The sequence below is a fragment of the Camellia sinensis genome, chromosome 11 (assembly GCF_055761805.1).
Source record: "Camellia sinensis isolate YWXY chromosome 11, ASM5576180v1, whole genome shotgun sequence".
Classification (NCBI taxonomy): domain Eukaryota; kingdom Viridiplantae; phylum Streptophyta; class Magnoliopsida; order Ericales; family Theaceae; genus Camellia; species Camellia sinensis.
Window position 1 is genome coordinate 10,848,719 of NC_138971.1, and position 17,295 is coordinate 10,866,013.

Sequence of the window (17,295 nt, forward strand, 5' to 3'; positions counted from 1 at the left end):
TTATGTGACAGTGATGGTAGAGGTGAGCGTGACATTGATAAAATTTTAATTCGAAAAACATTTTATGCCTTTTAAAACTGAAAAATATTTTCTGCCCATATATGTTTATCTTCTGTTGATCATAGAAAATATTTTCCGTTGATTTTCGTTTTAGTTTGAAAAAGACAAAATAAATTAAAAAATCAAAATAAGAATAAATCATAATTATTTTACTTTTTTTCCCACAACCATTACATTCAAACCAAAAAAATAAAAATTTATCCCAAATAAAACCTTATTTTATATATATATATATATATATTATTATTATTATTATTATTATTATTTATTTTCTATTGAGCTCACAAATTGGCCAACAAACCAACCTATCGAGCTAGGCTGCGAATTGAATTCGCAAATGGTGAAAGCTCGCCATGATTCATCATCTTAAGACAACTTTAACAGTGTGTTATATATTATGTTATTGTTAAAATTTGTCACGATAGGCACACAAATCACATTTCAGTAATGTATTATTCATCGTGTGAAATTTAATATGATTTAATATATTATGTTGAATTTGACACAATAAGAAGTATTATGTCAAATTTTAACACAATGAATATTTGACCATTGATTTATAAAATTTGCAATATTGCTCCCAAAATGTATTGTGCCATGTATTTTTTTTCCAACAATGTAATAAATTTAATATAAGAAATAAAATTATTTTCTTAAAAATATTAACCATCGTATTAAAATACATTATGAATAAATATAATTAAACACAAATGAACGTATTATATTACATGGTGATCATGCCCAATAACATATACATTGATGAAGTGGGTATATCAGAATATGACATTTTACTACTGTAGCATACTAATTATCAAAAAAACAAAAAAAATATTATAGCATGCTAAAATTTAACATTAACAAGATTGAAATTAGGAATGGTGTTAAACTCAAAGAAAAATCATAAAATTACCTAATCTCTAATAGGTCGATTCAAATTATTTGTCTTTATTTCTGCCTCAAATTTGAATCAATATTCTCACGTGCAAATTCTTGGCCATAAAAATAAAAATAAAAAACTCAAAATATATGTGCACTATGACGAATTCTGAATTTTCTAACCCCATACCTTACCATTATGAACATAGCTGCATGAGAACACGTCACTATCATTAGCTCATTGTTACAAATGGAGTAATTCATGCATGTTAAAGAATTTCCTGTGCATCCAAACAAGACTCGACAAATTAAAGAAAAAAAATATAATAAATTACAAGTGATCTCTTTTATTAATAAATTATTAAATTAATTAATAATTTTTGGATAAATCACACTCACCTCTCCTGAGATTTCTAACAAATACAAGGGCCTCCCCAGTAGTTTTAACAATTACAATAATGGAATTACGTTACCTGACATTCTGCTGATCCCCTCTTTTGTTGACTTCCGTTTATTTGTTTCACAGAAAAAACTGATGTCATCAAAACTAAATATTAAAATGTCCATAATGCCCTCAATTGTCCTCAACGGAATAGGATTTTTTTTTTTTTTTTTTTTGCAATTGCAACATTTTATTTAAAAAAACAACAACTTCGTGATCATCAAACACAGACATGCCATATAGCACCAATTCATCTGGTTCTGCTACCTCCATTGCCTTTAATAGAAATACACAAACATATTGAAGACAAAAGCTGCATGTCTATAGATGACTAGAAATGGAAATGAAATAAGATTATGATGATCATCTTATCCATCTTATTAAATTTTTCTCTATGATACATAGATGCTTCACTGAAACATTGTCGAGAAATTTATTTAATGGAGGAAATGACTAACAAGTAAAGTAAATTAGACTAAAGTCATTCATTCATAGCACATGATACCAGCTTGTGTCATACATAGTAGAGAGAAATATCACACTGAGAACAATTTTCTTCTAACAGATATATATACATACAAATATATAAACATGGGAACAATTTGTTTAACAGATGTATGTTTATATATATACATATACACTTGTTTGGATTTTCAGCAAAGAATTGAAACCCAACAAAGAATAGGAACTTTTTGGATTTCCAACCTGATAACTCATTGTTTGGATTTCTAACAAATAATAGGAACTTGTTTGGATTTGCAATAATCATTATTTTCTCTTTAAACATTTTCCCAACAACCTTTACACACACACTCACACATATGTATATACAAATCAAAAATTAAACAGTACAGAGCACATTCTAAATCTACACTAACTAATCTAAAGCAAAAATTTAAACTTTATTACACTAATTAGCAAAAAAAGACTCAAATACAAAATATATATATAGATAAAGAGGATTGGTACCTTTGGATTTTGAACCTAGTGGTGTTTGGAATCTACACCCAAATGATCTAAAGCAAAATTTTCAACTTTCTTACACTAAATTAGCACCCAAAAAAAAATAAAATACACAAATATATATATATATATATAGAGAGAGAGAGAGAGAGAGGATTGGTGTTTGGAAATACTTGCAATTGAGGAACCCAACTCACATTCAGTTTCCTTGTTGTCGTCCTACCCTTCTCTGCCTCCACCGCTGCTGTCGCACTACCTCTCTGCTTCTATGAAATCATTAATGGTCTTTTGCCATTACCATCCACCACCGCTCTCAAAACTATAGATCTAAGGCTAGGGTTTCGGAAAAAGACGAAGAAGAAGAGGAGGATGAGAGGAAAAGTGGACGGCGAACGGCGGAAGGGAAGGAGTGGAGAAAGAAGAATAGAAGGAGAACAAAAGATGGTGGCGAAGGAAGAAAAAAGACAGATGGCGGAAAAGAGTAGCACCGGCGAAAAAGAGCTTCTCTCTCTCTCTAAAAGGGTAATATGGTCATTTTGTATACAAAAGTAACGTTTTTTGTGTATAATTGACGGATTGGGGGAATCTGAACAATGTCAGGTGAAGTAGAGGAGGTTACTGCAATTATTGAAACTACAGGAGAGGTCCTTGTGTTAGTCAGAAACCTCAGAGGAGGTGAGTGTAATTTACCTATAATTTTTAATGATGTCAGAAATATATTTTAATTAATAATTCAAATAATTTTATTACTGTATAGGAGAGCAGTTAGAAATTTTATTTTTTTTTGGTTAATTCTGTTAAATAAAAAATTTCAACAACGGGATATTTGTAATTTTTCAAACTACGGGAACAATCCATATTTCAAACAAACCTCAAAGGATATATTTATAATTTATCCAAAAAGCTAATATGACAAATTACACAGATAGTCTTACATCTTTTCATTTGTGTCATTTGATCTTTACACTTTCAATTGGCTCAACAGTTATAATTAATCAGACTAAATTGAGATAAAGTCATAAATTAAAGGTCAAAACAGAATCAATAAAAATTACAAGGACTACCAATATAATTTAGCTAGAATAATAAGGGTAAATTACACTCCGTTCTATTTTATCATATTTTCTTTTTCTTTTTTATGGTATTAAGGCAGCCAAAGCCAAGACTACAACTTTATTAGGCGGGGATAACTCATACCATGCATATCACTAGCTAAAGCTAAGTGTTACGGACTGGGTGCTTGTCATCTTCCCGAGAAGCCAGCTTCACGAGTGGTACTGCATACCCCCGTGAATTATACCTAAAAACCAACCCAAGAGATGCGATAGAGATCTACCTTGCCTGCCTTTCCGCTCACAAACTAATGTGTTTGCAAGGTGCTTGGTGTAGAACTTGCATTCCTAATGAGTCGGTACGTAACATGTTACCACTACCAATCCCTGATGCACTCGTCAGAGGGACATTATTGTAACAACCCCGACCTGTGATTAGCTTATAATTTTTGATTAAGAATTATTAATAAGTAATTAAGAGGAAAATTTGAGTTAATTGCTTGTGAATTGTGTTACTTGTGTTTGTATCTGTCTAACATAGGAATATCTATTTGTTTTTGTTTCGGTACGCAAATTGAAGGCCTTATCGGCATCTGATCACGAAATTGACTTGGTTTATGTGTTATTTAGAATTTTAGAACATTATGGTAGGTTTAATTGGAATTCAATTCGGACCCCATGAATTAGGATAAAATAATCCTAATTAACTAACCTTAACTTAAATTAATTAAGGCAACCTAATTAGGCCTATATAAGGCACAAGTAACTTTAGAATATGTATGACACTAGCCTTTTTTCTCATTCTTGAACTCATTAACGTGAGAGAGAGAGAGAGAGAGAGAGAGAAAAGCTTAGGAAAGTTGAACTCGAGCTTGGAATTGTAGAGAATTGAAGGTTTGGCTTTTAGAAGCTCAAGAATTTGTTGATTAGAACTCAATTGGAAACCGTAGGTGAGTATTTGACTCCTAATCTTTGTATCTAAGTCATTAATGAAGAGAATCTAAGGAGGCTTTGTGATCAAGTATGAGAATTGAGCTAGAAATGAAAGAATTTAAGTCAGACCATGCATGCGTGCATATTTTCTTACATTTTGAGCTTAATTTTCAAGAATTCTCACATGCATGTAACAATTCTAAATTAGTTTTGGGAATTCATCATGCTTTGCATCATTTTACTTTATTTGATCATGATTTGGAGGCTTTGAATTCAATTTATCACATGCATGTTATGTTTTCAAAGTTTCGAGTTTGATTTTGAACAATTCGCTTGCTTCGGGGCCTTGATTTTGTGAAATGATCTTTAACTCATAATGTTTTACAAGTTTACAAGTGTTTTCTTAAGTTTTGGCCCAAAATGAGGTGTTTTGATGCTTTGAAATGGATTTTGAACTTAAATCAATAATCTGGAAATTTCAGAATTTACACTCTTCGCTCGAGCGATGGACTCTGCGCTTGAGTGAAAAATGTGAGCTCCTAGCACTTTTGTAGGGTTTGGGGGTTGGCTCAAGTGGCAGAACTTGCGCTCGAGCGACCACCCTTATTTTTGATCCTTCGTTCGAGTGTAGGAAGTTGAGCTTGAGCGTAAAATGAGAGCTTCTAGAAGTTTTGTAGAGTTTTGCAGACCGTTTGAGCGACCAAAGTTGCGCTCGAGCGAAGACCCTATTTACTCAGTCTTTGGCTCAAGGGACTGTTAAGCATCCGTCAAGTGTAAAAATTATGCAACCAGTACTTTTGTAAACCTTGCAAACCTCTCGAGCAACCGATGTTGTGCTCGAGCTGACTGTCCTGTTTTTGAAAATTTGACTAAGTGTTTCAACTCATATTTTGGCATCCTCATTGTATCTTAGGCATTCTTAGGCCTTAATTAAGACACAATAATGATGATAAGGATTAGAAACACACCAAGATGGAAAAGAAATGAGTTAAGCATTTTTCGAGCGTGTGTTTCAGTGTGTATCCGCTATGTGTTTGTGTAGATCACGCGCTATAGATTGTTGATCCGACTGTTCTGACCCTTCTGCTATTAGAGCTATCTGTGAGTAATAATTCTGTAAAGTTATGTTTGACTATAAGTATTTTCAGAATGATAAGATATGATATATTTTGTGTAATACTATTTTATTAATCATGAATGAATGTCCATTTTTCTGAAATGCATTTGTGGCATCCTTAGTTCATGTGGCCCTCGCCCGAGGGTAACAATACCGTAGCTTATGTTCATGTAACCCTCGCCTGGGATTAACAATACCGTGGCCAATATGCACGTGGACCTTGCCCGGGGGTAACAATACCATGACCTATGTTCATGTGGCCCTCGCCTAAGGGTAACAATATCATGGCTATTTGTGCACAAAGATGTTGAACTTTATGGTCGTCGGTACTGACTATGCATGTGGGTCTTATGACTAATCTAGTCGAATAGCTAATGAATGTATCATATATAACTACTTATGAATTCTGTATATGTATGTGAATCTGAATCTGTTTCTAATATGAACTCTGATTTTTGAATCTGTTTTGGATATCATTCATAACCCTTTACCTTGTTATTAGCTGGGTTCCAACTCACTGTATTATTTATGTATGTAGGTGATCAAGCGCAGGACCAGGCTTAGTGGGGATTGCCTAGAGATTTGTTTGAGTCAGTCAACCAGTGTGTCTCCCGAAGAAGTTCCGAAATGTTTTGTGGTCGAGTTTTGTGAGCATGATGCAAGTTTAAGTAATTTTCTTTTGATTGTTTGGTAAGTTTTTTTTTTTTTTTTTTTGGTTTATCTGTATCTATAATGATGTAAGACTGACATTCTAATGGTACCATATATGTATATAAAAATAAGTTTTAAATTTTATGTCACATGTATGTCTACAGAGCTCTATAGACGTTGTATGTTTGTAATTACTTCCGTTAGCCCCATTACTTTTGCTTAATCTGTTCAGAGGCCTTGGGTAATCCTAGAATTACTAGCCGGTTACGACGCTAGACCTATAAGGGCAGGTTTGGGTCGTGGCAGTTACCCTGCCTGCCTCTATGCTTGTTTGTTCCTCTATCCATAGAAAACTCGCTCTGTGCGGACACTACCCTTGGTGCGGACCCCACAATAGAGGTTCTTGGTGTAAGTCCCACATACTATCCCTATTATAGTGCCCCTAGGTTGGCTCTAATACTACTTGTCATGGAACGCGCGCTTGTCATCCTCCCGAGAAGTCGACTCCATGTGTGATACTGCATACCCCTGTGAATTATGCCCAAGAACCAACCCAAGAGATACGATAGGGATCTACCCTGCTTGTCTTGCCGCTCACAAACTAATGCGCTTACAAGGTGCTTGGTGTAGAACTCGCATCCCCAATAAGTCGGTATGTGACATAAGGCTAAAAAAGGAAGTGCAACTAGTAAAGTACTATATAAACAATTATCTACGGTATTCATCTGTAGAGTTTCTTTTGTATGGTGATCCATACAAGAATTTGCTTCTTCCCAAATAAGCTAGAGATCCCACTACCATTCCTTATGTACTAGTTTCCAAATTTCTTGGCAAATATTTAAATTGGGGTGTAAAGGGCTTTGAGCTTTGATAGCTCGAATTGCATCCACAGAATCAATCTCAACAATGATGCAACGATGCCTAGAGGACCAAGCCAGCTTAAAGGCCATACCAGATGCCCTAATGTTTTGCTAGTAGGATAGACATCTGGCCTACATGATATTTAAAGCCCACGATCCATTTGCCTTGGTTCGAAAGAAGTAAACCCCTGCAAGAGGCGTAACCATCATGCTTAAAGACATCCCCATCTACATTCAGTTTTACCCAGCCAGCTGGTGGGCAAGCCCAACCAACAGTGATAATTGTAGACCCCTTACCTCCATGTGTAGTAGTCTGACCAAGTTGAAATTCACAGATTTTGCCCTTTAGATAATCCGTAGGACGATAAGGATCTATAAAGTCCTCATCATGAATCTGTTTGTTATGCTAAAACCTCAACGAAGGTAGAGTGGCCATAAATAACAGAGGCCAATGCACATCATTTGGGTCTGCTTAAGGTGGAGCGCCAAGATTGAGATCCACCCATTTTTTTAGCAGTAGAGAGAAGAAAAATAACCAATGAGATGGAAGAATGAGCTCTTGTCAAACTTTCTTAGATCGCTAACAGTCACGCAAAGTATGTAATGTTGTTTCACTATGATGATCACAAAGAGGACATGTAGCATCCATATTCAAATGCCTTTATGGCTTCATAGTAGTCGTTAGTACTCTATCATGCCTGACTAATCAAGTAAAGTGCTTCTACCTATTAGCCCTAACCTATTTCTATATTAGGCTTCATCCATCATGAGTGTAATAACCCCGACCCGTAATTAGCTACTAATCAGTAATTAAAGATGCTAATTGAGTGGATCAAATGAATTATGGGATTAATATGTAAACTGCATGATATTCGGCTTACTATCTGTTACTTGTAGAAATATCTGTCTGGAATTTCGCTTTAATATGTAAATTGAAAGCCTTATCGGCATCCAAAATCGAAATTGACTCCACCAATATGTTATTTGGAATTTTTAGAACCATATGGCAAATTTTATTAAAAATTGATTCAGTCTGATTCGTTAAGTTGCGTTTGGCAAGCCTTATGTTCTAATTAATGTATTTTGAGCACCATAGCCTTATATGTAACCTATAAGCTCATTTGAGCTCATTTCTTTCATCTCCCTTGAGTGGAAAAATCTGGTGAAACATTTTAGAGAGAGAGGGAGCACAATTCTAGAGAGAGTAAGGAAAACATTGAAGAAGAATTGAAGATTATAGCTTGAATTGATCAAAGATTGTGCTAGAACAAAAGTAATTCAAGACTCTAGGTAAGGATTTAAGACTTAATTATGACTTTTAACCATCAAGTAGATCATTTCAAGAAGAATTTGTGATTGTGTACAAGAATTGGACCAAAGATGTTGAATTTAGAGTTAATTCATGCATGCATGTACGTTTTCTTGCAAATTGAGCATGATTTCCATGAATCCTCTCTTGCATATTTGAAATTCATCTTCATTTGGGGAGATCATCAAGTTTCAAGTTGTTTTGTGGTGTTTGATCATGTTTTGAGAAGTTTGATACAAGAAAAATTCATGCATGTTATATTCATAAACATTCTTGAAGTTTAAGCTGAAATTGGGAACTTTTGGCAAACCCTTGGGCCATGATTTTATGAAATGATCCTAATGCCGTGTTTGGTTGAGGGATTTGAGGAGGGATTTGGAAAGAAAAATGGAAAAGGTAGGTGAAATGTGAAAAAAATATGCCTACATTTCACATAGTTTCACACACCTTTTCCCTTTCCCTTTCCAAATCCCTCCACAAATCTCCCAACCAAACACAGCTTAAATTCTTCATGTTTTACAAGTTTACTATGTTATCTCAAGTTTTAGGGCCCAAGAGATATGTTTTGGAAGGTTAAATTCGAGTTTTGAGCTTGGTGATCAAATTTGGAAATTCCAGAAATTGCATCTACTCTCGAGCGTGGGAGTTCACGCTCGAGCGACCAATCTAAGTGCGTGCACTCAGCCCGAGCGACAAAAAGACCGCTCGAGCGTGAATTGCAAGCTCCCAAAAGTTTCATGTCTTTTGCAGATTGCTCGAGTGAAGGAATGCGCGCTCGAGCGACCATTCACATTTTGCATGTCCGCTCGAGCGTGGACCTTATTTTCAGCAAATCTTGAGAAATGTTTTCCAACGCATTCTTGCATCCTCATTCCATTCTAGGCATTTCTAAGCCATGTTTAAGACTCCATAATGAGGATTAAGGGTTAGAAACACACTAAGAGCAAACGGCATAAGTTATGTATAATTCGAACGTGTGTTTCAAGTGTGTGTTCGCATGTGTGTTCATGTAGGTCACGCGCCTCAGAACAAGTGAAGGGCCGTCTCACCATCTAGTTAGGGCTACCAATCATCTGTGAGTAATAACTTTGTAAAGTTATGTTTAATGTTAAGTATTTTCTGAATATTATGATACGAAGTAATTAGTTCTCTGAAATGCCATGCTATGTTTGAAATGAATGGATGGTTGTCCAAGATTCTAAAAGTTATTCGTGGCATCCTTAGTATCATATGATATGCGTCCCTTTATGGGTCATCAGGTCCCTTTATGGGTCATCAGAAACGTTTCTGTGCACACAAGTCATCAGAATGCCTTCAAGGCTGTCCCTTCATGGGCCATCGGATTTGTTAACGCTAAGGGATGTACCACGTATGATTGTATACAAAATCTAAATGTGTATATGAATCTGTTTCTGATAAGAACTTGGTTTCTAACTCTGTGATGGACATCATTCATTAAATCCTTTACTCTGTTGTTATTCATTGGGTTTTAGCTCATTGTGTGTATATATATGTATAGGTGAGCATTCTAGAGCCCGAGCCTGAAGGCTTTTGTCTGGATCTGTGTTCTGTTGTCAGCCAACCATTGTGCCTCACGTGGAGGTTCCCGAAGTGTCCTATGTTCAAGTTCTGTTGGTTCTGTGTATATATATGACTTGATTTAATTATGTTGGCTTAAGATACTATTATATGTATGGGTATAATGTATGAATGACTTTTGATTATGTATATAAAGTTTTTTTTAATATTCCGTTTCATATAAGTCAGCACAGCTCATTGGACAACTATATTTATGTATTTGCTTCCGCTAGCCCCTTAATCTTGTTAATCTGTTCAGAGGCCTTCGGTAGTCCAAGGATTACTGGCCAGTTACGATGCTAAACCTATAGGGGCGGATTTGGGTCGTGACATTGAGTTGAAGAAATTTGTTGTTGTTGTTGTTGTTGTCTAAAGCACACATATGTTGACTTGGTTGAGAAGTTGTCTTTAGGAGAATGTCCCCAAATGAGTTGGCCTTCATTTGATGCATAAGGACAGAGTATGATAGACAATAATATACCTTTGAATTCCATTGTGCAAGCCTTGCCCAGTCCTAGCTAGAATTCTCAATCCAATAATCACACACAAGCTTGGTGGCTATGTCTGGTGGAAGAGGGGAAGAAATTACTTGTTGAAGATGAGAGGCACCTACCTAATGATCACAATAGAATTCAATTCGTTGTCCATTACCCACACGCCATTTCAAACCAGTTTTGAGAAGTTGTGCTCTATTGTTGATACTACGTCACGTATAAGATGCACTGGAAGGACCAGGATCCCACATTTGCCTATTCTTGAGACGGGGAAATTATTAAATATTCTCAGGGTACCACGTGTATGTACTCCCTAACCAATCATCATTCAATATGCTTCTTTATGTTCCCCAATCACCCAACACAATACCCCACCTACCCACCCGCTTCACCAATCATAATACTATGGAATATCACGTGTCCATATTCCAGGATTACTAAATAATTGCCACTTGAGAAAATATTTGTTTCGGATTGCCGTAGCCCATGGGGATTTTTCCTAAGTTAGCTGCCATCCAATCTTAGAGAGTAATCCTACATTAGTATCTTGCATGTCTCTTAACCCCAAACCTCCTTCAATCTTGGGTTTACAAACATTATCCTATGCAACTAAGGCCATACGCTAGTGTTTTTGCGCACCACCCCAAAGGGAACGTTTGTGACACTTGTCAATAGAAGAACAAACTTTCTTAGGCATCATTGTTGTTTACATGGAATAGACAAGAATGAAAGAGGTTATGGACTGAATCAGAGTGGCTCTGTCCGTTAGGAAGAGCTGCCTATATTTTCATCCCGTTAATTTATTCCGAACACGATCAATGAGATGATGATAGGTCAAGTCCACAAAGATATTTCCCCAAATCCAATGTAAGAGGAATACCACTTTCCAAACTCAAATTTTGGCCCTTGGTACATGAGACTTTTGGAGAAACAAAAAGCTTGGATTTTTGAAAGTTGACTCTTTAGCCAAAAGTTGCACAAAACTCTTGCATAATAGATTTCATGACCTCCATTTGTTGACTCGAAGCTTCACCAAATAGAAACATGTCATCCGCAAAGAATAGGTGTGAAAACATGGGTCCTTTTTGAGCAATTTTAATTGGCTTCCACTGTTTGTGTGCCACTGAGTCATAAATACTTTTGCCTAGTTTTTCAATGTAGAAGAGAAATAGGTAGGGAGTTAAAGGGTCCCGTTGACATAATCCTCAGGAAGGTATAAAAAAGGGGATAGTAGCCCTATTCCAGAGTACGATAAGTTTGGTGGTAGAAACAGAGTGTATGATTAAGGAAACCCAAATGTTTGAGAAGCCTATCTCTTGTAAAAACCCTTTTCAAGAAAGGCCATTTAATACGATCATATGCCTTTTCTAGGTCAAATCTTGATAGCCATAGTACCCCTGACACTCTTAGATTTCTTCATTGTATGAAGTAGTTCCTGGACAAGAATGATATTATTCGCAGCTTGTCAGCTAGGAATGAAACTTCCCTGGAGAGGACTAACAAGCTTTGGTAACAACAGGTGAAGGCGAGAAATTAAGGCCTTGTTTGGTTTGTGTTTCCCAAAAATTTTTGAAAAAATTCTCTACAAATAAGTTTTCAAAAGTAATCAAACCAAACAAATTTTCTCAAAAAAATTTCCCAAAACTTGTTTGGTTTACAAGTTTTCCAAACAAATCTCTCTCTCATACACATCAAATCAATCACTTTTTCCAAAACTCTCTTTCAAAATAATTTTCCAAAACATCTTTTGAAAAAAATCAAACCAAACAACTTCTCGTACTTTTTATCTCTAAAACTCATCTCCCAAACTCAAACCAAACATACCCTAAAACTTTGGACATAACTCTCATGATGATTTTGCTAAGCGAGATGGGATGAAAGTGGTTCGTGTCAGTTGGGTGATCAACATGGGGAATTAACATGATCAAAGTTTTATTTAACTCCTGATAAATAGTACCAAAACTGATACCCTGCTAGATAACAGTTGTTAGGTCAAGGCCAACGAATTCGGATCTTCGGTCGCACTCCCCTGTCGCACTCTCCTATCGCCCTCCAAAACGACGTCGTTTTGGAGGGTTTTTTTTTTTTTTTTTTCTTTTTCTTCTTTCTCTTCGGTCTGGGTTTGTTGATTGAAGAAAACCAGAGGAGAGGAGAGGGGAGGGGAGGGGAAGAAGAGGGGAGAAGAAGGAAGAGGAACCCACCACCATCACCACCGCAGAGGACGGAACCATCACCATCACCACCGCAGAGGACGGAACCCACCTCTCTCTCATCTTCTCTCTCTCCTCTCTGATCTTCCCCCCCTTTTTTTTTTACACAGCTTGGATTTTGGGTTTGAAATTTGTTCTTGGATTTGAAATTTTGGGAAGCTCTTCTCTGATCTTCCCCCTTTTTTGTTGAAATCAGATTTTTGTTGAAATTTGAAATTTGGGTTTGAAATTTTTTTTACCAATTTCAAATCAGATTTTTTTTTTCTGGGTTTGTTGATGATGATGCTTGGTGGTTTGCTTTAACTCTTCTTCTCCCTTCCTCTCTCTCTTCTTCCCCTCCCCTCCCCTCCCCTCCCCTCTCCTCTCTGGTTTTCTTCAAAACCAAACACAGATCGAAGAGAAAGAAGAAAAAGAAAAGAAGAAGGAAAAAAAAAAAAAAAAAAAACCCTCCAAAACGACGTCGTTTTGGAGGGCGACAGGAGAGTGCGGCAGGGGAGTGCGACCGAAGATCCGGATTCCAAGGCCAACTGTATCCCAAAAGTGTTGGTAGAAAAAATGTTGTATACCATTAGGGCACGGGGCTTTATACGAACCCATTGAGAACATTGCATTCTTCACCTCTTCTAGAGTGATTGGATAGTCTAGAATAGCAATCTCAGCACTTTTATTATTCATGTTTTAAATTTTTTTCAATATACTCTCAAAGCTAGAGTTTTTTTATTTATTTTTTAATATTCTAAAAAAATAATAATAATTTGGAGAATTAACCTACTTTCCAAATTATTTGGGAAACTAACTTTTTTTTTTAAAAAAAATTGCATTTTGAAAATGCAATAATGCGATTTTGAAATTGAAATTACATTTTCAACATGCTATTTCACTTTGAAATCGCATGTTGAAAATGCAATATATCTTAGTGAATTTCATGTCATCATAAATTGCATTTTCAACATGTAATTTCAAAATTGTATGTTGAAAATGCAATTTCAATTTAAATTACATTTTCAAAATACGATTTTGAAAAGCATATTAGTTTCCCAAATAGTTTGAAAAGTGAGTAAATTCTCTAATTTTTTTTTATATTATATTTTTAAAAAAACTCCCTTAAAGCTAACTTATGTCTAAAATTAAACAAAAAATGATGCATTGATGGCCCTATGACATAAAAATACTTTATTATATTTAATTCACACTTTTAACACAAATTCAAATCTCAATATAATACTATTTTTAAAGTTATGTGGTAGTTAATATAAATGATCAAAGTGAAAAAAAAAAAAAAAAACTGCAAAATCCAAAGTGATAAAACGACCAAACATAAAAGAGATAATGCATAATTTATCCAAATAATAATAATAAAAGAAGACAAATCACACCAGTAGTCTTTACCTTTTGTTGATTGTATTATTTTAGTCCCTTTAATTTTAAATGGTTCAATTTTGATTTTAAATTTTAAATTAATTTGATTTAATTGATAACGCCGTTAAATTTTTGATAGAAAATTTTAATGAATTAGTTGAGATTAAATTACTGAATTAATCAAATTTATAATTTTATTAAAGTATACATTTGCTATAAAAAAATATTAACAATTAAATTAATTTGAAACAAAATCAATTTACGATAAAAAATGATCTGACTAAAATTATAAAAATTATAAGAGAAGAGGTCAAAGGCGTGTTGCCAAATGGAGGACAATCTGTGGTGAGTCGCCTTTGTGTTTGTGTTATTTTGGGTCGCAGTCAGTTTACAAGAAACCGGCTAACTGACACAAAGTTTTCTCGCCGGCGAATTAAAAATTCAACAATGATTCATCCCCTTTTCCTCCCACCCCCTTTGACCCCCTCTCTCTCTCATTGGTTACATTTTCTTTTTCTTTTTCTTTTTTTTCCTGCACCTCCAATTACCACCCGCCACATGACAAAGGGGATGAGGGGGTGACTCCCAAAAGGAAGTCCCAAGCATTATTCTTAAAAATTACAGGTCCCACTTCAGCCTTTTCTTAGGATAGTTTTGAAAGATCCGTCCAAGTACCGCATTATTATTATTATAGTATATTTAAAATTTTAAAATATTATTTTATGAAATTAAATAAAATAAACTATTAAATATATAATAGAATTGTATGATATGATATGTATTATTTTTTATTTTGTTATACACTCAATAATATATATTCTAATTCTATTACTATATCATTTTGGATAAATTTATGAATTTTAAAATTTCTTCCGAATTTATAAATTTTTTTCATGGTGCATAACTTTTTTCAACAGATAAATATAAAACAAATACTAAGATAATTCTCCTATCTAAAAAAAATTACTAAGATAATTCACTGAACTAATAAAGAAATAGAAGAAAATACATATATAGACTAATTTTATTAATACATAAATCATACTCCCATAACAAATGATCAACTTTATTAGTAAATTAACAATTTTTAATGGCATAAAAAATATTTTTTAGTTAACTATTTTGTTAATAAATAAATCATTAAGTCAATTAATAATTTTTAATGATATGAAAAATATTTTTTAATAAATAATTTTAATAATTTATTATTGCATAGGAGAATAATTTTTTTTTCCTGAATATTGTGTTAAATTAAAATTTATAACAAACGATAGTTGTAATTTCTAGTATTATAGGATCGATTCATATTTTAAACAAACCGTATGGGTGTATTTATAATTTGTTAAAAAATAAAAGATTTATATTTCATGATTGACTAAGAATGTTTGTGTAATTACGTAAAAAATCTGTTTTATAATTGACTAAGAATGTTTGCATAATTATAAAAAAACCTATTGCATAATTAACCAAAAATGTTGCATATTGACCAATAAAACCTTCACTCAATATAGTCACCATTAATAAATTACTCAAAACAAAAAGGATAAAATCGAAAAGAAAAGGCAAATCTCAAGTCGCTAAGCGATTTATATATATATAATTTTTTTTTTACATAATCACCCTTGATATGTACATCCTATCTTATTTGTTGTGGTTTGACTTTAAAATCTTGTTTGTTAGGCCATTTTCACTTCTTACTATTTATTTAAATTTAAGTAAAAATTTAAATAAAATTTGTATTTGATATAAAACACTTAAACAGATCAACTCAAATATAAGTGTTAATTTGGGTGAAACTTTAGTAATGGCATAGTTAGTGTTTGCAATTAACTTTTTTTATAGATATTTTTTAGTGTTTAGTAAATTTTATTTTATTAAAAAAAATTCTAAATTTTTTTTTAGAGTTTTAGGTTTTACTCAATTAAATGAACTAGAAAAATATAAATAAAAATAAAAAAATTGAAAAAGTTTGCTAAGGCAAGAAAAAAAAAAGTAATCTTTAGTGAGGTTTTTCTCATTTTTTTCCCTTTTTTTAAAAAAAAAAAAACTTTTTAGATTCTTCTACATTAAACGGATTAAATTTTTTTAAAAAAAAGTCACTAAAAGTACCCAAAAAAAAATTCAAAAAAAATTTGCTTTTTTAACTGAATGAAACGACCCTTAGCAAATTTGAAAGCTATAAAATAATATTGCGAAAATTAAGCATACATTTGAGTTTTCTTTAATTTAGATGAAAAAGAAAGACTTACAGATAGCTCTTAATAGGTGAACTTATTATCCAATAGGTCCAATGATAATTAATAGTATTTTTCATTAAACGCTATTAAAAAAATTTCATTAATTGTTAATTTTCAACGACAGCTTGAAAATTGTCACAAAAAAGTCACTAATTATAAGTTTTAGCGACAATTTAAAAAAATCATCACAAAAAGGTCACAAGTTTTCAACTTTCAGTGATAGTTTGAAAAAATTTTCATAGGAAAACCTTACTAATTGTAAGTTTTAACCACAATTTATAAAAACTGTAACAAAAAAATCACTAATTGTCAATTTTTAGCGACATATACAAAAAATTATCACAAAAATTATTTTTAGCGATGATTTTACTAGAACTTAGGCCTCGTTTGGCAAGAGGCTATTTTAGCTAATTAGTCAAAAAGTTACTAAATTAGCCAAAAAGCCAACAACTCATATCAAAAAGTCAAAGATTCTCTTTTCTCTCTACTTTTTGCACATCTTTTCGTAATTAGCCAAAAAGCCATCCCAAACATACAAGTTTTTTTTACCTACCTTTTTAGCCAAATAGCCAAAAAGTTACTAAATTAGCCTGTTCCCAAACGAGGCCTTATTTTCAATAGGACTTGATGGGAATTAAGGATAACTATTATGACCTATTGATAGTTTATCTTAAAAAAAGATAGGTAAGAGTCAATTTGATATAAATTTGAATCAAATAGTGAGCACGCTTATAAGAGATTTTGGGTGATTATTTGGTAGCCTGGGTGTGATAACCCTGTTTCGTATTATGCTAATGGGTCCTTATTATGAATTTGATTATGTGTCTGATATGATTTTGTGTGCCAATTATGTGAATATATGTGGTTTTGAATTTCTATCTGTTCACTGTAGAAATATCTGTTTGATTATCTGCTTTCGAAATTAAATTGAAGGCCTTATCAACCACCGAAACCAAAATTGATTGCGCCATTGTGATTGGTATAATTTTTAGAGCCTACGGTGAAATTTAATTGAAAATTGATTCGGGTCGGATTAAATTGATTAAATTGATGATTTAGTGCCCAATTATTTAATGTTATTAAATAATAGTTAGTGGGGCCTTATGTGTGAGGCCATATACACTCTCATTGCCTCTTTTGAACTCAAAACATCT